The sequence below is a fragment of the Camelus bactrianus genome, chromosome 5 (assembly GCF_048773025.1).
Source record: "Camelus bactrianus isolate YW-2024 breed Bactrian camel chromosome 5, ASM4877302v1, whole genome shotgun sequence".
NCBI classification, from domain to species: domain Eukaryota; kingdom Metazoa; phylum Chordata; class Mammalia; order Artiodactyla; family Camelidae; genus Camelus; species Camelus bactrianus.
The window spans coordinates 5,726,019-5,753,981 of record NC_133543.1 but is presented as its reverse complement, the minus strand read 5'-3'; the positions used below and the strand labels follow the sequence as shown (position 1 = coordinate 5,753,981).

Here is a 27,963-nt window from a genome sequence, read left to right as displayed (position 1 = left end):
GCTTTGTTTCTGAAGCTTACTAATCTATCCTTGGGTAAAGTTCCAATGCCCCATGACCTGCAGCCAGGGGATTATACAAACTGGAACAGGCATGACTTAAAGAACTGTCTCCAACCTGAATGGAAGGACCCTTTATCAGGTACTCTTAAATAGACCATACACACCAAAGCTGAAGGAAACGGACTTTCGGGTTCATTTCCTATCAGAAATAGCCCCTGCAATGCACTGGCCTATAGAGCACTGCTCACCTTAAAACAATGCCCAAATGGAGAAAAAGCTACCAGGCCAGGATGAGAAGAAGACGATATCTGAGGTAGACAGCTGACCCAAGACACCATACCAGGGCTGCATAAAAATTACTGTGATAATTTCTCCTACCTTTGATTATGAACTACTCCTATTGTTAAGTTTATGGTAAATTACCTATGTCTAGTTCTTCTGTGTTACCTTGGTGGGTTTCCCTACTCCAAGGCTCTAACTAGATAGCCCTCAGAAACGTTATTCTAAAAAGAAATTATAGTTCTGTTTAGGCCTCTGTTGATCTTACAAGGTGGGAGACCTCACCTGACCAATTAATACCTGCTCTGAGACTGACCATAAATATGAACTTTCTCATAAGATCACTCAAACTCAATCAGAAACACAAGCAAAATTTTAACCCCAAAATACAACTTCCCGACTATTAAATTCTTAATCGTGACTTTATTAACGTTACTAGCTGTATTACTTATATCCTGTCTATTTTATAAAATTGTCTGTTACATTTCCCAAAGTGTAACTAGGCCTACAAAATTGATGATGGCTAAACATCTTGAAGAAATAGATAAAATTTATAACCCTGAATAAAGTAATTGTAGTAGTGTGATTCTAGGTATGGCAATGAGCAATGAAGGGAAAACACTTCCTGGATCATAACAAACAAGTAAGACAGGTGATCCAGAGAATTTTTAGTATCAACAGGGCCTGATAAAAAACTAACACCTTGAATGGCAACTCAGAAGATTCTTCACCTGAACTAGGATTGAGCCATCCTAGCACCATGGGACAAAATTGGTCATGAAATGTCTCTCAAAATATTGGCAGAATTTAGGACCAAGGGGGAGCACTGTGAATGAAAATACTGCAACCATGTCAGTAAACAAAGAAGGCTGAAACCAAGTCATCAGCTGCTGCTGCCACCCCCAGCGAGTGCATGCCTGCAGCCCAGCCTCTCAGCCACTCACAGTGGTGCCCTCTGAGCGGAATCAGAGTAAGAAAGGACAGGATACTGGCCTTAGATAGCTAGGTACTTGCCAAAGGGATGAATTCAATGACACAAATGTTTGCTTACTCCCATACATAGAAAAGCACTAAATACTTGATCTTGAGATATCTGGTTTTCTTTAGATAACAAGCAATATTTTATTGTTCCAACTACCTGGTCTTTATTGTAAAACTTCTATATATCCTAGCTCCTCCCCTACCTCTTGGGAGCAGTCCCTCAGAGTGATCTGAGTGGTTGCCATCCAGGCTCGAGTCCTCCAGCCAAATAAAACATAACTCTTAACATTTAGGCTGAACGTTTATTTCAATGAAGTCCCAGAATAGACACAACTCATCAATTATGTAATGGAACACACTGGATCAGGAAACAAAAGCGTGTTTTAGTCTGGAAAAACTACGGTTTCCTCTTTTTTCCTGTCATTATACAATCCCACCAGAACTCATTAATTTGCTGTCTGCTCATCTGGCAACCAAACTCAGAGAAGAGTCAACTCAGCAGAGTTCTTTACTCGGGAGAACACCCCGCAGCAGCACTGCAGGCTACCTGCCTTCCCACACGCTCTGCTGAACCTTGGTGTCCTCCGTGAAGACCAGGACAACAGAGCTGTTCCCAAAAGCTGCGAAGTCCCACAAGTTAAATAAATCATTTTATTTTATACGATATTTTACGTATATACCCATCTCTGAAAACAGCTTTACTAGAAGCCCAAATCTTCAGCATCACTCTGGAAAGGCAAATCCGGTCCGCAAGGGAAAACAAGACTTAAGACGAAGCTAAGGCTTCCAAAGTACTCTCCACGACCTAAGGCCTCCAAAGTCCCCTGCAGGACCTTCAACCAAACTGCCTGCAGGCCTGCAGCTGCAGGCGGCAACATGTCTGCTTTTAAAGCAACCTCTTCCTGCCCTCGGGCACTACAATGTCCCTCTATGCCCTCCCTTCTCAGGGTAAGAGCAGCCACTGCAGAACCTCACAGGGCAGCAATGACAGGACTGGACAAAGAGGATCAGAGCAAAACTAAGCCTTCTGATTACACGAGCTTGTCACTCTGTCACTTTAAAGATGAAGATATATATATAGAGAGGCGGGGTGATCTTGCTCAAAGTCACACAGCTAATAAGTGGCAAAGTCTATAACTCTGTTCTTCCCTCCGGCGTGACGCCCCAGCTGGGACGCCCACAGGGTTCTCTCGTGCCTGCCTGACCAGTCCTTTACTGGCATTCATAAAACACCACAGCGTCTGACCCTAGCCTAATTTTTCAGCATCTTTTCCCTGCAGTCTGGCAGGAACAAGCGGTTCGGGCCATTGTATGATTTCTGGCTCCCAGAAGCCTCCGTGCTCAGGCTGGTCTTGCCTGTGCATCCAGCACCCTGCTCAGAGGCTCTTCCTCCCCTGCAGGAGGACGTTTCCACTCTCCGCATGACATCCCCTTAGGGAAGCCCTCTTCTCTCCCTCAGCTCAGCAGGTGTCCCAGGCCACATCCCGAGCTGCCCCATTAGGACTGCGCGTGCCCAGGTTTGCTAGTCAGACCAGCAGCCTCAGAGCCAGGGATTATGCCCGGGTCACCCTGCAAACCTACTGCCCGCCTCACAGCCCCCAGCCAGCAGGTCACCTGGAAGTAGCAGCAAGTGCCCCACCCAATCCCGAAGTCTCTTCATTTGCCAGCACCGCTGATGACTGGTCTCCATACTTTGGTCAGTTTTGCACAAAACAGCAGCTTCCACTGTGAAGCAGGGGGTTTTCTCTTCTGCTCCCCATCCTTACTGGAAACGTCTAGGGAAATGAAAAGGCCTTTTCTTAACCCTTTTCTGATGACACCCTCCCACCCACAATACTCACATGCTCAAGAGATTTGGGTCTACCTGATTTTGTTTCCCTTACGCTAATGGGCTCAAAACACTGCGGGAATCTTTCTCTTTTGAGGGTACTTTTACTCAGTTTATCGGCTTTAATCTGTTTTTGTCTCTCTCTTCAATATCCCTAGAAGTTGCCACTTCTTATTCCCTTCAGCAGCCTCCCTCCCAACATCTAGTCTAGGAAATCAGCTGTGATGAGGGGCCGGGGGGAAGTCACAGAAGATGCAACTAAGGCACAGAGAGGTGACTTAATTTGCCCGAGAAGATCAGCTTCAAGCCCCAACACTGTGTGTCACGTCCCTCTGTTTAACTCTTATGCTAAGCAAGCGATCTATTTGTAGATTATGGTTATAAACAGATGAGGTATGAAAATACATACAAGGACAAACATCAACTCTAAGATGTTCATTATCTCCACTATTTTGTTTCTATTTATTTTATTTCTATTAAAAAAACATTAAGAACCTCTGCAGTCAATATAGCAAAATGTTACTGGGCTTTAAATACAGAATATAGAGGTTTTAAGTGTGTCATTACTCATCCTTATTTGTATGTTCACAAGACAAAGTGATTTGAAAGTCTCTCTCCCCTCCCCCTACTCACTACTGGCTCTCACCTGAGCTTCCAAACCACACATATAACAGCCTTTCACTTTACCCACAGCTGTACTCATCAGTTATCCCCCAGAACTCCCTCTACAGCTTTCCCTCCTCAGAGCACAACAGGACCATCATGTACCTCATTAATCCACCCAGAAACCTGTTCCTTCCTCCATCCTACCTTCACAGACAGCATTCATCCTTTCCTTTTTACAATCTAAACATGCCTTCAATCTGTTCGCTTTTACACACTGACCGTCCAACCGGTCAAGTGGAAGCCACCATCACTGCCCACATGGACTCACGAGTCTCCCAAGTGGCCCCAAAGCCACTCTCCCCTACTTCAGACAAATGGGATTCTGTCAATCCCACGCTTTTAGGACTGATTTCAAACCCACTGTTCTTAGAAGAAAGTCAAGTTCTTCACCTGATGAAGGTCTTTGCCATCAAATTGTCAGCTCAGGGAGGGGAGGACACGCCCTCTCCCCTAGGACCCGCCCTCTGGCAGAGCATCAGCATGGGAGGACCTGCTGAGCTACACCAGCCTGTATTCTAACCCTGGTCTTGAGTTTTTAGCAAACTGCTTCTCTTATCCATACAAATCCAAGGTAGATTAGAAAGATTTTAGATGTTGAGCTAGACTATTGATTTGGGGATTTTGCACTAGCAACCTGCAAGTACATGTTCTAATGATTCTGTCTTCTTAAAACCACACCCAGATTTAAGTAGTATGTGTGGAATGTCTTTGGAGTAAAAGGGACTGTACTTTTACAGACTTTATGTTTTATACCATGAACAACGCTGACAGGGTCACAAAAGGAACCGCCTCACAAGTGACAGAAGACAGGTGAGAGGCATATAGCAACAGGTCACAAAGATGGTAAGAGCAATGTTGTTTCTCCAACCCCCCAAAAAATTTTTGAAAGAACCGAAAACTCTGAAATTTGAAAGTAAAATACTATCATATAAAGAAATAAAATAATCCTCTTCATCAGGGATTCAAGATCTGACTCCAGAAATTTTAGCATGCCATATTGAATCCAAGCACAGAAAAATCAGATGGACTAGTGGTAAGTTCCAGGAAAACTGCAGTAATTCCTCCACTTGTAAAAGGACATAAACTCACCTGTCGAATATGAAAGTAAACCGCATTCTGGAGAAATTCGGAAGCTCCCAGGCTCCGCTTCTGGATGGCAAGTACATGGACAGCTTCGAAGCATGCTTCTAACTCAGTCACCAGCATTCTTACACTGCAGGGGGAAACGGAGGCCCTCAGTCAAGAGCAGAGGTGTTCCTGTCGTGTCTCGCAGGCCGTGCCTCGGGGACTCAGTGCCCTGTAGCAGCCCGGCCCCAGGCGAGGACCCGCAGCATGGCCCAACCAACCAGGAGGTGCACTGTGCTTGAGAAAGCCCATCCCCGATGGGGGCAAGAGTGGCTGGTGGGTTTGAGTGAACCTATAAATGCCCATAGAAATATGCCTGCATTCATTCAAGTGATACAAACAACAGTAGCAGGCTATTTAACAAAATTTCAACTGTCAGTGGAAATTTACCATTCCTTTCCACTTGTCCCCTGCACTCTGAGACAGGCTTAGGCTCTCTCACACCGGCAGCTCTGATGCAATAGTTGTGAAGTCGTTTTACTTTGCTGCAAGTGTCATCGCTCCCCGTGTGGCTGTGACTGTCGTCTCTTAACACAGTCAGATGTCTTCCTGGATCTCTCCCTGCGTTCCTTGCTCCTGCTCCTCAGATCCTAAGATAAAGGGCAAGTGAAGACACATGACCAGAAAAGGCACCGTGGACTTGACCGAAGTCCTCAGTGATCCCCTAGGTGAGTGCTGCCCACCCCTTAACTTCGATTCTCAAGGTTCTGCCCAGGGTGACATCCAGACAGGAGAGCTTCCTGGGCCAATTAAAAGCTGTGTGACTTGGGCCCTGGGACAGGTGCAGGAGCTGGTTCCAGAGCCGTGCCCTTCCCCACCTCTGCTCCCCTCTCTCCCAAGTACCCACTGCCAAGCCCCCAGGTTCCCTGATATTCTGTCCTTCTCTTCTAATCTAATCCAAGCCCTTTTCCTCTTCCTTTATTCCCTAATTATCACCAGCTGTAGTGGTTTTTCAGTAACAGTATCTGAAAAAATTTCCGGCAGCTGAAAAAGAGGTCTCCAGATGTCAATGCCCATATGCTGGTTCCTGAAGAGAGCCCCTGGTTATGGGGTCCCTCACCAACACCCACGGGGCATCAGACATGTTGCAGAGTCGACCACACCAACAAGAGTTTGCTGTGACCCCAATGCCCGCACAGCATCCCTGCTCTCATAAATGTATTTGGCCCACTTATCCGTTACTAAGAAGCAAAAGTAAAAAAATTGCTCATGTTTCTTACTAAAATTATTTATGTGGTGGAAAAATAAATTATAATAGAAAAGAATAAATTTGACTGCATGTTAGATCTGTTCCTTTGGCTTTAAACCTTTGCTGTTTTCTAGGCTCAGACTTTGTAAGAGAAAGTTGCCTTTAGCCTGAAATATCCAGGAAAGCCTATTCTCCGGGCTCTGAGCTTTCACGATGTTAACTCTTCTGCACTTATGTTGAGATGGCAAGTTGCAAAATAGAAAATCAACTTTGGTTTTTTTTGGAGGTTTTTGAGTGGCACGATGATTTGACCCACGTGGACAGCTGCAAGAACAAAGAATTCCAAGGAGAAACAATTCGTACCGCAAGAAGTTTGCAACAACCAACCACATCCCCGCCCCTTTTTAGTATAAAAGCGGACTGATTTCTGACTTGGGGGAGACGGATCTCCAGAATGTCATTCAGCCATTTTCTGGGTCTGACAGCTTTTCAAATAAAGTCACTATTCCTTGCTCCAACACCTCAATCTCCCGATTTATTGGCCTGTCATACAGCAAGCAGTACGAGTTTCGACTTGGTAACAAGATGACTGCATTGGAGGTAGTATGTCTCCACTCTTTCCTCGTTTCCAATATGTAACATGCACATCATTTATGATCTAGTGCAAATAATTCATCAAAGACAACCACAAAAAGAAACTACACTCACCTAGCTATCAACACTGAAGTCAAAACCTATCAATTTTATATGCTGTTTAACAACACAACTAAAAAACCTAACATAGGGAATTGATTCCACAGAAATAAAATTATTTCTACTCCTTCAAAACCTTTTTTTCTTTTCTATTTTATTTTGTTTTGCATGTTGAAAAGAAAATAAAAGACAAATCATTTTATTTCACGTATTTTGTTATAGCTACATAATTTAAATACTACAAAGATATTTAAATTGCAATAAAAAATTGTTCATATATTGTACAAAGATATATACACAATCAATGTGGATAAGGAAAGGAATGTAGTTTTACTAAAAATCCACTGCACATCCAATCTTTTACAAGCATATCCTGGAATATAAGCTCTATGATCCAGGGGTCCCCCACCTGCATTCTCACTGCTGAGTCCCTCAGTAATCTTCTACCAAGGCACCAGCATAGAACCACGCGATCAGTATTTTAGGTATAAATGAGGGAATTAGTTCATTCAATTCTAAAACAAAAACCCTAAAATAAATACTGAACTTATTTACAGATAAAGAAAATTGGACACAAACAAGTACAGTTTCTTCCCCAAGTTCACAAAGCTAATAACTGGTAAAGGCAAGATTTGAACTCATCTGTCTGATTCTAAAAACTAAGGTGGAAATCCCTTTCGACTGGGGAGGGTCCAGCAGCACAGCCTATCACCCTATCTTTGTTCAGATCTAGCCTTAGACAGCCTGAGACAGCACCCCATTCCTATGGAACTTGAGGGCAAATGATAACAATAAGGATTTTATATCCAGTAGTTTCTTAGGTATCATTTATATAAACTGTCAGCAAGACAGCAGAAAAACTCTGGGAAATATGAGTGGGTCCAGGGCTTTTTGCTGATTAGAAACTCAGTCTTTCAGGACAGAATGACCTTCCCATGAGAGGCCACATGGACCTAAACTAAAGGCAGCTGAGCAGTGAAAACTAGCAAGACCCTGGAAATCAAGCAAGAAGGATCCCTGCCATCTCCCGCCCTGTTGCCTCTTCACCCACGTGGACACGAAGACAGAAGACCCGGGTTCTTGTCCAAGTTACACCATCATGGATTCTCACCCATAAAAAGTTACGACTCTATGCTGTCCTAAGTCCTTTCCAACTCAAATATGTTGACACCAATATCTCAGCAGAATGTCTATGTCTCCACAGCCTCTCTTCTATAAGAATAGTTCTATGGCCACAAAGCAGAAATCCAATTAAAAACCCCATGCACTAAGCAAGGTGAAAGTCTGCGTAAGAGACTTTGCTCTCACGCTCAGTGAATGAAAACTCAGAAAAATTTGTCCTTCTCCCTCAGCAAGTTTTAGGTAGGCTGATTGTGTGTGTGGGTGGGTGTGCGTGTGTGTGTGTAAATCAAATACAATGACGTCTGGGATCTCTACAGATTTTTTTTAAGTTACTGTCATTTCATGAGGATGAGACACCCTTTAAAGTAATTTGAATCTAGTGTTCTGAGAGAGTCTCAGGATCTTTTGGTTGAGGAGGGGAAAGGAAAGGAGGAAAGAAGTAAATGAAGCAAAGGAGTAAGAATACTGCAGGGGAAAGGCAAGACATTAATTTTGTTCCTACTTGCATCACAAACAAATTACGGACTGGCTTTGCCCCGATGTCCTGTCGAGCACTGAGTTGCAGATGAATAGGTGACAGCCCATTTCTCACTGAGCTTGTGACTGTACGTGGCATCTTATAGAAACAAATCATTTATCCTGATCAAACACTATAGCAGCAGGCCGTAATTCTCCTATTTTGAGAGATAAGAAAATAGGAGTTCTAAGAGGGTAGATAACTTGTCAAAAGTCAGAGGACCAGTAAATAAGAGAGGATGAATTCAAACTCAGATCTGAATGCAGAGTCTGATCTTCCCACTCCCAGGACTGGAAAATCCTTAACACACAGACTCCCCAGCTCCCCTGCAGTGTTCCTGGCACCAAGCATTTCCCATGGCGATGGACTCCAGTTCTCACAGACACAGCGCTCTGTGCAGCCAATGAACTTGATCAGACCTTGATCATCTACCTGCCACGCCTACCAGGCTTCACCATACAGGTAGGAAAGCTGGCTTTCAAGTGCATACAAAGCCACCCCTGGTCTAACCTGGGCTCTTCTGGGGCTTCTCCAGCCTAAAGGCAGCCATGAAAGTGCTCACAGTTTGTACATGAGCCACACTACCTCTCTCCATCTGTCTCCACACCTATACTTCTTAGCTATGACCATTTTGATAATATTGGAAACAAATTTTTAAAAACACAAAAGAAAGGATCCTGGAACAATTACTTAATACTTACAATTTTAAATGATTTGTTACAAAGTGAGTATTTACAAACCGAATCTGCCTTCCGAGGTGTCAGTTTAAACAGTTAAAAAATATAATAGCAAAAAATTCTCACTTAAAAAATTAACAAAAACATCAACAGTAATCTGGAAAAAACTCAAAATTAATGCCCATGTTGTACATGGAGAAAACTACAGGACTGTACTGAGGGGTAAATAAGAGGTGTGAATGTAGAGACATCAACAAATTACATGGAGGAAAACAGTTTTGTAAATATGGAAGTTCTCCTAAAAATAATTCAAAACTTAATAAAATTGCCATGAATACTCTTATCTGACTTTTTTTTAACTTGAACAAAGTATTTTAGAATTCTTCAGCAATAATAAAGTCGTAATAATAGCCAAGAAATTTTGGGATGGAAGAAAAGAACAAAAAAAAAATCGCACTGTCAGATAATAATTAATTTTTACAATATGTAAAATATAGCGTTGGAGTAAGGAAGTAAGATTGACAGAAATAAAGCATGAGCTCAAAAAGAGACTCTAGTCTACATAAGTATTTTATACATGTGGGATTTCAAATCAAAGTGCAATGTATGAATTCGATAATTGTCCTGGGACAATCAGAGAATCACCTGGAAAGAACAAATTCTATTCCTGTCATAATGACCACAAAAAAAATTACAGATAGTGATGTAAATATTAAAATACTAATAACAGCAAATACAACTCTTTGCTCACATTAATTCAACTTCCCCTCACTATAACAAGTACTATTATCATCTCCATCTTAGACATTAAATAAACCTACATAAGAGATTTATACCATTATAAGAAAGTATTTCTAAGAATAATAACAAAGATAAAACCCAAAAGGAAGACATTTACTATCTTAAGAATATTTTGAGCCACAACAAAAATAAACCTACTGAACAAAATGAAACGAAAGAAATGACAAGGAAAAACTCTGTGATAGATGTTGATGAAGACAACGGATTAATGTTCATAACATACAAAGAGCTGTCACAAAGCAAAAAGAAGCTTCCTTACTTAAATTTGTGCAAAGGACAAAATGGATCATTCACTTTTCAAAAGTCAGATGGCTAATCAGTGAAAAATGCTCAATACCTCACTGGTCATCAAATGCAAACTAAAACAATGAAAAAGCACTTTTGCTCATCTTATTGGTAAATATTTTTAAAAGATATTGTAGCTAGTGTCCATCTGTGGGAGAAAAAACTGTGAGCGACCTTTTTGGAGGATGACATGTCAATGGATATGTAAACTCTGAAAAACGTGTGTACACACTGATTCAACCCCACTTCTAGAAATCGTTTCGTTTAGAAAAAAACTCAGTTCAAATAGATGTACTGTTTACACTGATGGGAAGAAAAGCTGAAGTGAAATCATATCCAGCAATAGAGAATTGGTTACATAAGTAATTCTACATTTTCATTCCACACTGGAGAAGGAATTTCTAGTCACTTGAAAGTAGCCTGTGATGAACGTAAATGTCACATCCAGGGACTAAATTTCCAGAAGAATTAACTAAAGGCATGCTCATACAAGATCACAGGAATGTCTGTTAAAGAAAGATGCCAGTAAAACATCCTTTCTGACAGTGGAAAATGGAGAAAACTTAAGTGTCCACCATCAAGACAATGATGCGGTAAATCACGGCGAGTTGTGTGCACTGAGGGGGCCGGCGTTTCCCCGTGGCCCAGGGCCTTGTCCACAGCACTCTCCCACCAAAGGTGTCCTTGCACAAGAGACCACACCTGCATATCAGGAGACCCCTCCAGTCTATCTGAAAGGACCGGGTGAGTCTGGAGTGGGAGGACGTCTATGATATACCCCTGAGTGAATAAAGCGAGCTGCAGAAAACATATAGTATGGCCTTATTTTTCAAAAAAGCATATATACACACATATACATAGATTTCTCATATGTATGTATGTATGTATGGGTATATATATATATATCATAGGCATAAAGGTCATGAAATATATACACCACATTGGCAACAGCTTTTACACTCAGGAAATAAGGGGAAGGGAGGTAGGGCTCTTTCGGTACCACCACAGGTCTCTTTTCAGTATTTCAGTTAAGTACACTTGGAATTTAAAAGTTTATTTAAGCCCGAAGTAAAATGGACGATGCCTCCACAAGACATAATGCTATACTGGTCATTAAAAATCATGCCAGGGGAGATAGAATATTGTAGAAAAACATGTAATAAGCCGAATGGAAAATGGAGGTCTCCACACAGTAAACAGGCACAGAGTGCTCACTGGTTCTTATGACAGAGCTGATACACACTGATGAAAAGAACAGAAAGAAGATGTTAAAGTTTTAATTATTATTTCTGAGTAGTGGGAACTGGATAGCCTCTTTTGTCCCTTTTTTCAGACTTATTATATTAAATATACATTATTTTTCATCTGAAAAAAGCATTTTTAGATGTGTAGTACCACACATTGGAGAATAATACACGAGTACTTACAGAAACAAATAACTAGGAAACACCGCAGCAGCGCCACACAATGTAGAACGGGCGATCCTGATTAACACCGTGCAGTTACATAAGGACCCAAAAAGTGAGAGCACCTGATGTAACAGGGCGCGGACCCCTTCTATTTGTCACTTGTGTCTTCAGGGCTGAGGCAGTTCTGAGCATGGCCAGTGTCAGTGTTGGTGTCTGGATGGATGCCACTGGATGTGAGGGCACCTGCAAGCCGAGAGGAAGAACAGAAATCATCCTCTGCCTTTTCTGTCTTGTTTCTTTGTTACTTTAAAAGAGAGGCATAAATAAGATAAACTGTGTATCTTCCCTACTGAAATTTCAGTAATGAAACCGTTTTCAAAGTGTTCACAACTTATACTCCGCCTATAACCGTCTTTTCATCAAAGCTTCATATTTATTAAATGTTAATTAACTCAGTTAATTAACTCCCTGTTGAAATCTTCTACTAAAGAACATGAAATGCACTATGTGAAAGGACCACGCCTGCAGTGACTAGCTTGGCTGTCTTGAAAGCAGTGCAGTCAGCCCACAACATCCCGTGGCTCTGAGCTCCTGATGCTGCTAAGAGAGCACGCTGCCGCCTCAGATGGAGAGAAAGTGTGAAAGCATTTCCTGAAATCTACAGCACTGCCAAAACATAACTGACAAATCCCAGGCTCCTTTGAAGCTGTCATTTTCGGTTTCTGGCCAACCCCCGTCAATGAGCAGAACCACCCCATTCCCGAGCAATGGCACTCACTTGGTAAGGAGTTTTGGAGAAATTTCCAGGTATAGAATGTAACCAACTATACATAGAACTCTGACAAAAGAAACAATGCAATACCCTGATTTTGGAAGACACTCAAAATATTCTCCTAAGCCTTTGTAGCTGGAAAGGTTTGGCTTCTCATGAGCCACTTATTTATTTCAAAGCCAGGGAGCATCTCCCACAAACCCTGTTAGCCTGTGTCTGCTGGGAGCATCATGTACACTCTTGCTGTCGATCTTATAAGTCACAGGGCAGAGGCGTGTGTCTCACGGCTGCAACCCTCACACAGGCTCGCCTCCTAGCCTCACACTTTGAACTTGGCCCCATTTTCTTACCTGTTTATTTGGTATCTGTTCTTCTGTAAGCTGCCTATAATGCTTTTTGGAACAAGTCAGAAGAATGAGTGGGTAGATAAATGGACAGATGGACAGATGAGAGATGGGCAGACCGAAAGAGAGACTCCAAGAAAAGGGGAACAAATAAAAGTTCCTGTGCAAAACCCTCTTCTAGTCAGGGAAGGAAACCACCACGGAGAAGAGTGAAGAGGCAGGTAGCTTAGGACTGTTTCCTGGATTCCATGAAAAGTCACACCAAGAGATGAGAGGGTAGAACTATAAATAATAAAAGAAAAAAAGCACACATGCTTGAAAAATATATCTACAATATGTACTTTCTGAAGAATAGATTCAAATCAGCAGGGCTCAATACCGCAATCCTTGGGTATTTACAGAAATGAGAATCCCATCTCCAAACCACAAGGCATCCCTTCGGAGCGCTGAGAGTCTACACGGGGCTGTTATAAAGCCGTCACCGCAAAAGCTATGCTCTCCTGCACTTAGGAGGAACGAGCAGTTGTGCACGCGTGACAGTTACACCCCACAGCACCTCTACGGGGGAGGGAAGCCTAGAGAGCCCCATCACTGCAGGACCGAAAACCAGTCCTGGAGAGCCTAAGCCGTCCTACCAGTTCTCCATCTCACAGTACTGGTCACTCCAGAGCAGGACTCGAACTCGGACACACGTCTGTAAGCACGATATTATCATGCTTTGTGTGATTTTTGTGTGTATAATACATTTGTTTCTGGCATGAAAGAATATTTAATAAATGATCGGTTGTCTTGTCTATCTCATTAGCTCACAATCAATCTTTATACTGTTGAATTGTACTATTTTCCTCTGGAGAACGGAACGGAAAGAGCGGGGGTCAGAATGAGGTGGAGCTCCATTCTTTATCTGGTATCTCATCTCATCCAAGTCCCCAACCAGGGAGAAGGAGACAATGTTCTCTTCATCTTTTAAAGAGAGGGGTCCACTGATGATGACTTACTCAACCCAAAAACCAAGGCTGGGGGAAGGGCACATGTAGCAACCAGAGCAGTATCAGATGTAGGAAAGTGAAAAGAGCTCACGGGAGGGCTCAGGGGGTCAGCCTGATTTAAATTCAATCGATAAAAATACGACACTGTAAAAATAATACCATGCAATGGATTTGCTCTTTCTTGACATCTAGCAAGTTTCCACAGCCCACAGGTAACATTATCTTGAACCAGTGAAAGGAAGAGTCTACAAACAGGGAAAATCAATGCCACAGGCAGGCTGAAACCCAGGCTGGAGTTTAGAAAGAGAAAGGGCATAGTTAAGAATTGGGGAAAGGCTGGAGGAAAAAATCATCACAAGGACTCTCAAGCATCATCCTACAATCATATAATCATTCATTCAAGAGAGAGATACTGAGGTCCTATTTTGTGCAAGATTGTACACAAGGAAAAGCAAGTGTGCAGCGACCATTTTGGCAGCAAGGGGCAGGGCTAAAATACACTTCTGATCCCGGTACCTTGCACACATGTTCTCAGTATAAAGGCAAAGAAAAAAAGTAAAATAATATTCTGTAAACTCAAAGCATTGCTGAAAAAAAATTAAAGAAGTCCTAAATACCTGGACAGACACGCCACGTATATTACTGGATCAGAAGACAGTGCTCTTGGAATGGCAGTGCTCCCCAGAATGATCCGTATATTATACGTGGTCTCGATCACAATCCCAGCTGGCTCCTCTGCAAAAACTGATTAGCTGCTGTTATAATTCATTTCGGAATTCGAGGGTCTCAGTAACCAAAACGATCTTGAAAAAGAAGAACAACATGAGAGGACTTGTAATTCTCAATTTGAAACTGTACAACTGTATCTCTAGGTGAGATTAGAGGCCATTTTTAAGTTATTACTGTGTTTATCCTTATTTTCTAAATTCTCTAGAATGAATATAATTGTTATGATAAGGAAAATAAAAAGTAAGGTATCTTTTAAAACATGCACACCGATTCATTCATTGGAAAAAATGTATTTAAACTATAAAGAGGTAAACAAATATCTAGTGAAAAAGGACTACTTAAAAACAAGAGTGCATGTACATTTTTAAGAAATTGAAAACTGAAAAGCACAAACACATCAAGTTTCTAGGGAGACAAATACAACACATTAACACTTATTTTCAAAAATTCTAATTGAACAATGAAAATTCAAGAAAGGGAAATTCCCGATTGACAGCCAAATGCAAACACAAGGAGAGCAAAGGCCTAGAAATCACAGTTACTTTAACTCTGCTACTACCTCAGTATGGGAGGAAATTCCTCACTGAGGAGACAGTGGAATCCCATGCATAAGACAGGATACACAGTACAAACTGCGCTAGAATCGGGGGTGATTTTCTTAGAAGAATTCTAAAGTTAGAACATTGCTGAAAAACTATAAATACACTGACAGACAGATTAAAACACACAGTCATATATATTATATAGAAACATATGAAGTCTGCTCCCATGTTACATAGAAATACAAACATATTTGTTCATTTATGGGCACTGATTACTTTTTCCCAGGTAGAATATTTCAACTAAAACAAATAATCAATAATACACCCCTCTTGTCATATCTAGTTGATAAGTTACTCTGCTATGTAATCATAATGTGCCTAAGATAGATCTAAAATAAGTGAAAAAGATCTTTGTATGGTTTCTTGAACTCTTCTCAACATTCCAATCTTAATTTTAAAATAGATCTGAGCAGTATTTCTATATTATCTTTTCCCTCGTGAAATGACCAATACAGTCTGTTGTCAAAATTCTGTCCTTACAATGATTCACGAGCACCATATCCTCACAAAACTGCTGGACAGCAAGTCACTATCCAGACACTGTGACCAAACAAATGAAACACAAGGAAGACAGTGACCCTATTCTGGAGGGCTTACCGACTTTGTCAACACAGGGGTTTTTATTTGATTGGTTTGATTGGGTAGCAAAATAAAATCAATCAATTATTTTCTTCTCTGAGCATTCTGTAAGTCATGACTCTTTTCAGTGTCATGAGCAGGAAAGACTTAAGCATGACTTGATTAGGTCAAATAGCAACAATGATCACCGGAGAGTGAGTAATAAAGAAGTTAACTGATAGCAATGCTTCTGCCTACATGAGACCTAAAATAAACCTACACTGATATCCGAAAGGAAAATGAGGAGATGAGGTTCCCAATGAGAAAACAAACAAACGAGAAACCGAAAAAGGAAAGACTTTTTCATTAACGATTCCAGGCAGTAGTGGAGCATGTTGGTGAGGAGCATAGATGCTGGGGACAATCATGATGCTCTGAACTCCCACAGCACTGGGTAGCTTTGACACTCATAAGTCAGTGAAATTTTCTGCATCTCAGCCTCCTATCCATAGACTGGGGACAACAACAGCACCCGTCTTCTAGGATGGTCCTAAGAATTAAGATATTTTATATGTAAATTTTAAATCAAATACCTCAGATTTTAAATATTGCCCCAAAAGAACAAGGAAAAAAGAATACAGAGATAAATTTGAGTTCATCAAATTTAAAACTTCGCTTCAAAAGACACCATCCAGAAAGTGAAAAAACAACACTCAGGAGAAAATACTTTCAAATAATTTATCTGATTAGGAATTTGTATCTCCAAATAAAACAGAGCTCCTACAATTCAACAAAAAAGACAACTAAATTAAAAAATGAATAAAGGATCCGAAACGGTATTTTTCAAGGAAAATATACAAATGGCCAATAAGCACAATGAAACGATGTTCAAAATCATTAGCTGTAAGGGAAATCATGTCAAAACCACTAGGAGAAACCGCTTCACACTCACTACAAGGTTATATTTAAAAAAAGAATAACAAGAACTAATGAGGACACACAGGAATCAGAGATAGCAGCCCTTGCTGGTGAGATGTAACACAGCGTGGCTACTTTGGAAAACAGCCTGGCAGGACCTCAGAGAGTTGAACAGTTGGTTTCTGAATGACCCAGCAATTCTGCTCAGTGGGCACACACGTAAGAGAACTGAAAACAAATGTCCACATAAAAACTCCTACAGGAATGATCAAGGTGCCATTATTCATCACAGCCAAAAAGAAGAAACAACCAAAATGCCTATCACCTGATGAATGGGTAAACAGAGGGGCCCAGCCATACAGTGGAATATTATTCAGCAATAGCAAAGCATGGAGTACTGACCCAGGCAACAACGTGGACAAACATTGAAAACGTTACTCAGTGTGAAAGAAGTCAGTCACAATAGACGGTTCCATTTACATGAATTGACTCGATTTAAATGAAATGTCCAGCACAGGCAAATCCACAGAGAGAGAAGAGTGGCTCCCTGGGGGTGGGGGTGGATGGGGAAGATGGGAATGAGTGCTTATACATACAGGGTTTCCTGTTAGGAGGATGAAAATATTCTAAGATTGACTGGGATGCACATTTCTTGGCATAGAGTAAAAACCGGTGTAAATTTTAATGGGTGAATTGTATTAAAACTGTTAAGAACGAAAGCACCTCGGGCCAGTACCTTCCCATAGTAGATGCAAATTGCTAACTTTTATTACAGGAAGAAGAAACTGCCCTCAGCATGAAAGCAGGAGATCAGCAAATGTGAGTTAACCGAAATTGGACAAGAGCAGTTCACTTGAAACAGTTGCTGAGTGTATACGAAATATTCAGAATGAAGAAAATCAGTTTGACATCAAGATGAAGCATTCTGCTTCAAATGCAGATCAAGGATTCGGCAAGCCCACCTGCTAGAAATAACCAGAGAAGAAACCTGGTTCTTAAAACAAGCACCACATCCAAGAAGGAAATGGTGGTGAGGAAAGCAGTCAGCCAAAAAACTGGAACAGTTTGCTACAAATAATTTCTCCACTGAAATTTCAAAAATAAAATGAAAGTGATGCAATGCTGCACTGCCCTCACGTGAATGGGCTTCCTCCGGTGCTCGACAGTTCTGTAACCCCGAATGAGAGACTCAGGAGAATCAGCATGGCTCCTGGGAGTCCCCAGGTGACTGCCCACCAGCACGCTGACCACCATCACATCTGCCAGGGTTGAATTGCAGAGAAGAGACCAACTTCTAAAAGGCACAGGAAATGTTGGCAAGGGAAAAAATGGCTGCATTCAGTCCTGGGACAGAGGCCCTGACAGCAGAATCCAGAAGGCTGCAGGTGAACTGGAGTGTCCCTGGGGAAGGAAGGGACCAAAAGGGAGCAGATCTCAATTCTCTTCTCTCTCTCCCTTGGGTAGGAGAGATAAAGCCTGCATCATTCTCACCTGGAACTGTGGGTTATGGCTGGCAGAAGTCGTACCTACACGGAATGATTATTCAAGACTCTGTGGGAAAAGTCCAGAAAAAGAGAAGGTGTAGGGAGCCAACTCCACGAGCCTCTCAAATGCTCCTATATTTACTGTGTATAACGAAAGGAAAAAGTCATTAACAGTTGTGTGATAGTAAGTAGGAACTTGAGGAAAAACGGGAGGAGACAGAGATTGTAGAATCCACAATGAGTACAAAGGCTTAGTGTATCTTTAGGGAAGTCATGGGGTGAGGGGAATAAGATAAATTCTTTAGATATGTGAATTACAAAGCAGACCACGAGACCAGCCAGGTCCTTGTTTTGGGGATAATAGACTATCTAAAAGCACACAAGCCCAGCTTTTATAGCTGAGGGCCTGGGTCCTTGCTTTGAAATGAGCAGAGTGCTATCTAAAGCATCAACTATGCAAGCAAAGCATTGTCTCTGCTTTTTAAGGCAAGGAGACAAGGGTGAGGATGCACATGCTCCTGCTTGCAAAGCAGTTACTAAGCACACATTTTTCTTCTGAACATTGACAGGCGGCTGGTGTCTGTTACAATTTGTTAACCTAATCTTGGGCTCCCACATGTAACCATTATGGAACCATTATGGAAGACACCCTAGGATAACAAATCCTAGCTCTGGGTCTTTTCCTGTCAGCTTCAGTCACTCTAGCAGGATCTAGACACATCCCTGAATAACGATCCCACAGAACCACCCAGACTCTTAACTCCTGGCGCTTGAAAATTAATTTTAGCTCTACACAACTTAACAAAGAAAATTTTCAGAAATAGAAGATATTACATTCTTTTATATCTCATCCTATGAACTAATTTTTCTGATTGCTCTAAGCTGCTTCTAATTGGCAAAATACCTAATTCTGCAGGTGAATTCAGTACTTTCCATTGGGCATAACTTGCCAGTTTGGGCTCGCTGAATTCTATTGGTCAAATACTGATACACTTACTTGATTTCATTGTTCATCAGTTTCAGCCGGGAGGAGAGGGAGTGTCACTCTGTTCCTCAGCCCACCCTCAACTCTTTTCTCATCAGCAACTCAGGCCTCCTGAAATTAAAACAAAGAATTTGTTTCCCTTCTACGCTTTCCACAAACCCAACAGGAAACATCAGCCTGGAGAAAGAATTCAACAAAAATGTTAAAACAAAAATCTGTAAAACCTGAAGCAACTCCATCTCTGAATCATGATACACAATGATATGAAAGTTAGTGTGTCAAGCACAAAACATGCGTGAGCCTGACCACCTGATTTCTATTCTTCAAAGGAAGGAAGTTTTTCATATTTTTTATTATCACTCTTTCTCATTGCTTCTGATTAAGCCAAAAATTAGTTTATGAAAAAATTAAGCACTGCAATAACAGATTTTCGCTGTATCAATTACAGAAGGCATTCAGAGGGGATAGGAAAACCCACCTTTGTAAAAAATGTAAAATTTCTTCCCCTGTTAAGAACACATATACAAAATGCAACAGAGAATTCAAATTCTTGCGGAGAGAAGCAAAAGCCACAGAATCAAAGCAAAGTCAATACTATGAGTCAATTCAAAATTCACTAGACAAGCATGCTCAAAGCATTCAAAGAATTTTAAAGGCACACTGCAAACCATTCACTTAATGATCTGCAGGCTAGAGGAAGAATTTCCCTCTTTAACAGACAACAGAAATCAAAAGGGTGCCCCTCCAAACAAAGACGAAAGATCAATCAGGTTTTTAACAGTTCTGATAAATCAGCATGTTCTAAAGAACAAAATTCAGAAATTTTAAACATTCATTCAAACCACAATGAAACAAGCACTTAAGAAAAAAGAAAAAAAACCCAAAGAAACTAAGCACATTGATCATGCACTTGGATCAATGAGAACGTCTTTTACCCTTCGAAGAAAGAACATGCTATAGCCTTTTACTTGAAAATTAACACTACTTTAAAGATAACTCCTAAAACGGATTTCATCATTCATATTGCCTTGAAAACTCTGAGGCACTTGTATCTGATCAGAAAAGCAATTCTGAGTAATAGTATGTTACAATTCAGCGCCAGTTTGCTTTAGAAGAAAAAAGAAAAGCTACTGTTTCTCAAATCCTGCACAAAGTGTGAAGGGCCTCCCTGCCTCTTTCCCCTCCTGTTTTCAAACCTGATGCTCCCCAACACTTCTGAAACAAGTGTGAGGACTTCGTATTCCCACCAATATGTCAAATGACTAAAGAATATCAATTTACTTGTGTAAATATATGCCTACATCTTGAACTGGAGGAAGAAGGTATCAGAGGGCTACATGGAACTTATTTCTACCTTCCTGAAATCACACACAAACACGTTCACACCGACACAAACACATACACACTGAATTACTGAGCACTTCACAAGCTTAGGAATTCCAACTTCTAGAAGATAACTTTGCAGTTAGTTTAAAATACAAAACTGTCAAGTTTTGAAAGAATTGATCATCTGCTAAATCATCCAAATATCAACGAGACCCAATTTGCCTTCTCTGTAGAATGTAATTTCCAATGATGTCAAAGCAGACCCTAAGAAGTACTGGATCAAAGAATCGTGTTTATCACTAGATATGATCGTTTTTAAACAAGTAAACAGATTCAGAAAGGTATGTCCCAACATTTATTCTTATTGAAATAGCATATGTATTCAATTGTCTATACAGAAAATAGGTCCCATGATGGTGTTTAAGAGCTATTTTGTGTATTGCAATATTTATTTTTAAGTGCAGACAAGGAGGGTGGGTATTACTCAGTTGTAGAGCACCTGCTTAGCATGCACAAATTGTGCTGGCTTCAATCCCCATTAATCCCCCCCCCAAATAGTGCTTATTTAAAAATAAGAAAAAAGTTATAAAAAAAAATGCAGACTAAAAACCACTGCAATGTAGAAGCCAGAACTACAATAAAAAACATGTGTTTCTATCGAATACTGACTATATGTCAAACACAGGGACAATGACAAATCACCCCTGACAACCATCACGTGTGGTTCTCAGCAACCCTTCTAAGTAGACACGGATGAGAAGCCCAGCACAGCGGATGAGGAGACGGAGCTCGGAGGAGCCAGGGACACTGACCATCCTGCTCCACGTGACACCACGTCAGCCCAGGACAAGTCCTGACAGAGCTGCATTGAGGGGACATGCAGCTGCGTGGAAACTTTGGGAGCTGGGTGTCCCAGAAAACACGAAAAATTGTTCAGTGAAAAACCAGCTCAAATATATTACACTGTGCCACATCCTTTAAACAGGGAACATGACTGAGATCTTTTTGATGCCTCCGTGTCCTTTATGCCATCATCAGTTATTTGCCCTCTCAGCATGACCAGTGATGATCTGGACACCTTATGAAGTGCACTCAGATGGAAGAGCTTTTAAAGCTGTTTTATGAAGGTTGTAAGACTCTGTCTATGCCTCACACAGGTGGTCATCCATCACTTCTCACCGGTGTGGACGTACCACCTGAAATCACTCCTGTCTGCTTTTAAAATCCCTTCATCTAATCCAGACTTTTCAACAGCAAAGAATCAGCTCAACCACAGACAGTGAACAGCTTTTCACCAAATGGACTCGAACAGCCCATCGGACTACCTGGAAGCCCTTTTCTTCTATTAAACCCACTTCCGGGTACTTCATCATTTTCTGATTGGTGGACTTGGCCGCTGACTGGCCTACTCAGAGAGCTGACAGCCTCACATACTGGGGTGGGAGAGGAAACTGCTCTTGGGAGAAATCAGTGAGGAAGGCGGACATCCTCGTCAGGACTGCAAGTGTAGAAGTGCCACAAAGTGCTCAGAAATTATACCGTCAGCACCCCTGGGCTCCCATGGACTGGTTTCACATTAACCATACTCACGAGACACTGATGCAAGAAAACCAGAAACTTAACTTATTAATGTAACAGAATATGTGAAACTATCAACAAGACTGAAATATCAGAGTTCAACCATGAGTACAGTTTCTCATCCACGGCCTAATCACGGGCAGGCCGTGAAATGGCAACCATGGACAAAGCAGAACAGGAATGGTTTCTAGATTAATTCAATGGACTAAATTTCTGTTATCCCAACAGATCTACTGCCTGGAAAACAATTAACGCTTATCACGGTGCACTCTTCGTGGACAGTGGCTGAGACACGACTGTGAGCACCTGTGTAAATCTCCTTTCCCTGTCCTTATTGGGCAAACTGATGCACAGAGATACAGAGATCCAGGGATGCAGATACCTCTAAACACCCAAAGCCCATCCCTGGGAGCCTCAAAACCAGACAGCCAGGGTTTAAATACCAGCTCTGCCACTTACTAGCTCTGTGACCTTGGCCAACTTACTTACCCTCTGTGTGCCTCAATTTCCACACTGTAAAACTGGGATAAAAATCAAACATTCCTTACTCGATTGTTGAGAAGATTGAAGGATTCATTTCTGTAAAACTCTCAGAAAAGAATGTAGCAAATTATTGGTGCTCTACAAATGTCAACTTAATATTAAAGTGATTTACAAGTCTCCTTTCTAATCATCTTCTATATTTCCTGGCTAGAATAAGTCCCAAAGTAAATCATTATTTCTCCTTTTATAAACACTTGGGGAGCAACCTTCTGTTCCATACCACAGCCTGTTTAAACTGAGGGAGGGGATGCCTCCTCCCCACTCCTCTTCGCCACGGAGAGTGCTTCTCCACACCACAGACCCATGGCCCACAGCTAGCCTTTATCACACTAACAGAGTGAGGTGTGAGTCCAGAGAGACAAGCAGGGTATGTGAAACCGTTCCTTTCCTTCCAGTGCTGGCCACACTTGGGAAGCACACGGGATGCTCAGCTCCATGGCAGGACAGCCCTGTGCATGATGGGGCAGATCCTCTCAAGGGAAGGCTCGCTGTGGCCCAGAGCTACCTGGGACAGAGTGAGTCTCTAATTCTGGGACACAGTATCATGACACGCATTTTCCCACAGCCCTGAAGTTCATGGAGAACGTGGCTTCATCAGTAACAAAGAAGACATTTGTTGCCTGCCTACTCTTTTGTGTCATCTCTCAGTTGGCTGCTGGAGACAAAATGCATATAAGTATTGGATCCCCTTAGGCCCCAACATATATGAAGTAACAAAAAATTCTTTGGCTTAACGTTCGTTCAGGGTGACTGTGTAACAGTTCTGACTCTTCTGATGCTTAATTATGGTTATAGGAACTATGGAACCTCCTCAAATAACTTTCAGCATAAAACCAACTTTCCTTATTTTCCTGTTTCTTAGTAATTGCCAAAGACTATAAAATGATGGCTTCACACCAAACAGCAGCTAAAGTTTATGAGCCCTCTTCACATACCCACTGTGGTAAACACTTTACATAATTTCTAATTCTCACAATTCTACAAAGCAGATACCAACGTCCCAATCTCACAGACGAGGGAAAAACTCAGAAAGAACTGACTCAGGCTCACGTGGCTCAGTGGCAGCGCGTGCACGCAAACCCAATTCAAAACACTACACCCCTACGTATATGTACCAAATCTCCTACCACCAATTAACACACAGCGGCGGGGTCAATACTCAGGGAACTCAGTACACTTTTCAGCTTTAATGTGCTCCAGAGGCCGCTACTAGCTGTTTTATAAATTCCCGGCTCACTGTTTTCTAACACTGGAAGAAAAGTCCGATTTTGCCATTGTTTACACAGCAAGTCTGAGATGTTCACAGCGAGATGACAGAATAAAACTAAGATATAAGCAGAACAATTTTTCCATGTAGACAGACATAATGGACATTGTGCTATTCTGAAGCATCAAGCAAAGATATTAAAACAAAATAAAGTTGTTTAAGCCTTCTTTAACAAACAGGAAAATTAAGACGGTAAGAAGGTGCAACAAGCGCCACCTATGGGTAAAAAGACCTTCCAGGTCGCCAAGAAGCATGCAACACAAAAATTGCCTATAGGATCAGAAACGAGAATCAGATAACTAAAAGCTTCTTTAGCACATACTGCACTTTGCTTCGGGGGAAGGGAGGGTAACTCAGTATTTAATCTGATATTGCTAATACTCCTGAATATAAACAAAAGACACAGGCTCATGGAAACTCATCTTTGAAGAGGAAAGAATCCAGTCCTGCCACTTCATTTTACAGGAGGGGAGACTGAGACATGGGATCTGTCCTCCTTGCAATCGGTAGCAAATCTCTCCTAGGCCACATGTCTTGCACTATAGCAAAAACGAACAGATCTGTACTAGGCCTATATTCATAAAAGTCGCGCCTGTATTTTTCCGAAAGTAGGTTATCTAAGTATCTTGCAACATACTTCTCAAAAAGCCAGGAAATCATATGTTTGTTGAAATACAAAAACATTTATTTACATAATAAAACAGCATGAGCTTTATTCTCTCTATTAAAAAAGTTACATTTCAAATCAGTGTTTTGATATTTTAAACCTGTTAAGAGTGCAGGAAAAAAGATCAAAATTTTCTTTAATCACAAAAGAGAGAAGCTTATTCCCTGAAAATTATCAATGTGGATTTTTCTAAACTTAATGCATCTGGTCAGAATCCAACGAATTTAAATGTCTGAGTGGATGGTTACACGGCAACATGACATCTGAGTTCTAACAATACACATTCTGTGTAAATAATCTTCAAGGTCGTCTGCTTAAGGCAATTTAACTAGTCCCTGTCTCACTAAAATGATACAGAGTTCATTAAAACTTCATAGTGCACTAAAAAATAAACGAATCCTTGTTACTTTAAGCCATATTCATATATATCATATACATACATATTAAATATGCATCAGTAATAAGCCACCCTCTTTAGTGTTCAGAGTTGATCCTTCTAAAATATCTGCCATTGTGACAGCACATTTTTACTATGCACCTCTTGGGTTCTTTGTATACAAGGCTACTAACTCTCACAGTCAGACAAGTTAAACGATATTACTCAAATTTCTCAAAACAGGAAATGTACTTAAGCCATGAAAACAACTTATATATACATCATCAGGAAAGAAAAGAATAAAGATTTTCTTAAAATATTCACTGACAATCTTTTCTTCCATATTTAGACTACATAAAACCAATTCAGTCTTTGTAAGTGTTTCTGTCAATAAGGGCCACTAGAGAAAAACAAGTAACATCATCAGCAGTGGTTGGATTTTCAAAGCCCCCTTCTCATTTGCACTATAATTATTATTGTTTTGTTTTTATTGCTTACAGAGCCCTAAAATACATAAAAAATAACTTTTTATGCAACTACCTGAGAATTAAACATCTGTGAAAATGTACAATTTTAATTTATGCCACCCTGTCTCACATTCTCACTGGTGTTTCCCCTTTGAAGCACTCATCAGGCTGAGATCGCTAAAATCGGCAATTTATGGAGTCACAGGCGTTCGGGTAACCACTCAATGGGAGGCTGATTAGAGCAGCAATTAAGAATGCATCCTGTGCAGCCTGGGTTCCAGCACCGAGCTAGCCACCGCCAGCTGCGTGTGATTTGGGACAAGCTGTTCCATCTATCAATCCCTCAGCTGCAAAAAAGGAGACACTGATACCTACCGTCAAACACCTGCTATGAAGTAAAACATGAGGAAAGCACTTTATCCTTAGTTAGGTGTCCACTCAGAGCGAGTTTGGTCATTATGATGATGAGGATGTCTATTAATAAATTGAGCTAGACCAAAAAGGAGAAATCACCTTAAAGGAGAAACATTTTAAGCCAATGAGCATTTCCTTTTGGATGGATTGCAGAATATTCTATTCATTTTTTTAAAAAACCGAGTTTTGTCCATTAATAATAGATTTACAGGTTCATGGACAAGTCTCCAGAAAAAGAATTAGAGGCCTCTAACCTCTGAATACTAAGAAAGAAAAGTTTAAAAAAAATCAGGAGGGAGATTATACCTCATTTGGGAGAGTATGTGCTTAGCATGCATGAGGCCCTCAGTTCAGTCCCCACTAAATCAATTTAAAAACTTTTTTTTTAAGAAATGGAGAATTAAAGCAAAAAGATGGAGGAATACATAATTTTTTAGAGACTCATCTCAGATTTAAGATGGGGAAAAAACCATCCATTTCTCAGAGGAAATCTTGAAAACTATGTAAACTGAATCTGAGATGTCTAGTCTTCGAACATTATTCATGAATTCATATTACCAAGTCTTAAATCTACCTGATAACCCACAGTTGTGATACTGATCATAACAGCTGCCAACACAGATCTAGCTCTGCCTAGGAATGCTCTGTTCTGACATCTCTGCCCCTGAGGCCTCACCAGGCTCAGAGCACTAATTTCGGTCATTCATGAGCATCACGTGTAAGTCCTCCCTTTGTGCTCCTCACTCTCCCTTCACCAGCCCCTCTGAGGGAAACACTGTTATCATCTTCCCCACCCGCAGATAAGGCCACTGAGGCAGAGAGACTAAACCCTTTCCAGGTCATATTGGCATTAAAGGACGTCTGTATTTCTGCTGTTTTGCTTTTGACAAAGGAATCTGAGATATCAATTCAAGGGAGACTGTTAAATAATAAACTCTGTCAGGTCTTCACCTCAAGAGCAGATACTATAAATTCCTGATGTAGGATGAGGCTGCCGCCACAAACTGACTCAGCTTGAAATTAATATCCAAGATGAAGCAGCGAATACAAGTAAATATTCACGATTGTCAACTCGGCTCACGGGTCTGGGCCCTTCACTGCCTGAACTGGTGTGAATACTCCACCCGTGTCAGGGAGGGAAGCGTGGTTTTCCAGGTCTCCCCAAGGCTTCACGGGTTATTTCCCCCCACAGACTGTCCTCAACAATTAAAAATCTCTCAAGATTTTTACACCATGCCAAACTGAAAGATATTTCTGCAGATGGAGCACTTTCTCAGGCTTAAACTTATTTTGCCTACACTCAGCAGGGGGGGAAAAAGAAACAAGACTCTGCAAAGTCTCTGAGTCTCACCACTCACACTAGTAGAAAGGCCACTGAACAAGATGACTATTCAGAGTGCAGGGTGAGAAGAAAATAAAGCCGCCCCCAACCACAGGCACTCCCAGAGACAAAGCTCAGCCGTCTTCTGCACACTCACGGTTGTGCAGCCCTCATCACCATCTATTTCCAGAACACTTCATCACCCCAAAACAATACCCCTGTCACTAGCAGTCAATCCCTAACCCCCCTCCACCTAGCCCTTTGCAACCTTCACCTGCTCTCCGCCTCTGCATGTGCCTATTCTGGGCATTTCAGATCACTGAAGTCAACAATATCTGGCCGTGTGTGTCTGCTTCCTTTCATTTAACATGCTGTTGTCAAGGATCGTCCATGTTGAAATGGTATCAGCATCTCTCCCTTTTTTTTTGAAAACGTTAAAGTTTATTAGAGGGTTGTAAGTAATATCAAAAAGAGTAGAGTGGAGCATAAGTGATTGTGTTTCAAAGGGAAAATGGCGGGTTGAGCAGTCAGAGTGGACTTCCCAGAAGAGGTGGTCTTTTTCATTTTCCTCTTTTTCTTTTTTATTCACTCTTACGTCTGAATAATGTTTCACTAAATGGAGATTCTACATTGTGTTCATCCATTCAGCAACTATGTATGGACGTGGTCCAGAAGGTTGAGTGTAAGAGGCGACTTGCAGGGATGACATTTAAGCAAAGGGCAAGATGTGCTTTCAAAAAAAATGCCAACAAACAGAGGCGCAAGGAAATCCAGTGCGTTTCTGAGCAAAGTGCATGCTTGCTTCGGCAGGACAACCGTGCAGGGCTGGGGCGGATTTTGGCAGGAATCACGGCGTGGGAGTCACCTGAGAAGACTCCCCACTGCACGCAGCTCAGCCAATTCTCCTCCCTCATCCTGTATTGTTAGAGCCATGTTTCTAGGTTTCTCTTATTTCAAGTAATAGCCCTTTAAGTATATATCTGATCATCTGCATCAGACCACTTTACCTCCAAGGCACAGAAAATTATTCACTAACCGGAGCAGCTCCAGG

The 27,963-nt window shown here is 41.4% G+C and overlaps 1 protein-coding gene across 35 annotated transcripts in view; it reads right to left on the bottom strand.

The window, feature by feature from the left end:
- Positions 1-27,963, bottom strand: part of LOC141577675 (uncharacterized) — a 148,124-nt gene that overhangs the window by 20,680 nt on the left and 99,481 nt on the right. For 30 of the 35 annotated variants that reach the window (XR_012506914.1, XR_012506913.1, XM_074363354.1 and 27 more), the window contains 6 exons: positions 18,966-19,064; positions 14,295-14,480; positions 11,591-11,815; positions 5,270-5,469; positions 4,844-4,967; positions 2,875-3,035 (listed from right to left, as the gene is read on the bottom strand). The gene's annotated coding sequence lies outside the window, so the exon portion shown is untranslated. The remainder of the gene's footprint in view (positions 1-2,874; positions 3,036-4,843; positions 4,968-5,269; positions 5,470-11,590; positions 11,816-14,294; positions 14,481-18,965; positions 19,065-27,963) is intronic. The other 5 variants (XM_074363346.1, XM_074363348.1, XM_074363350.1 and 2 more) reach the window with 4 other exon arrangements.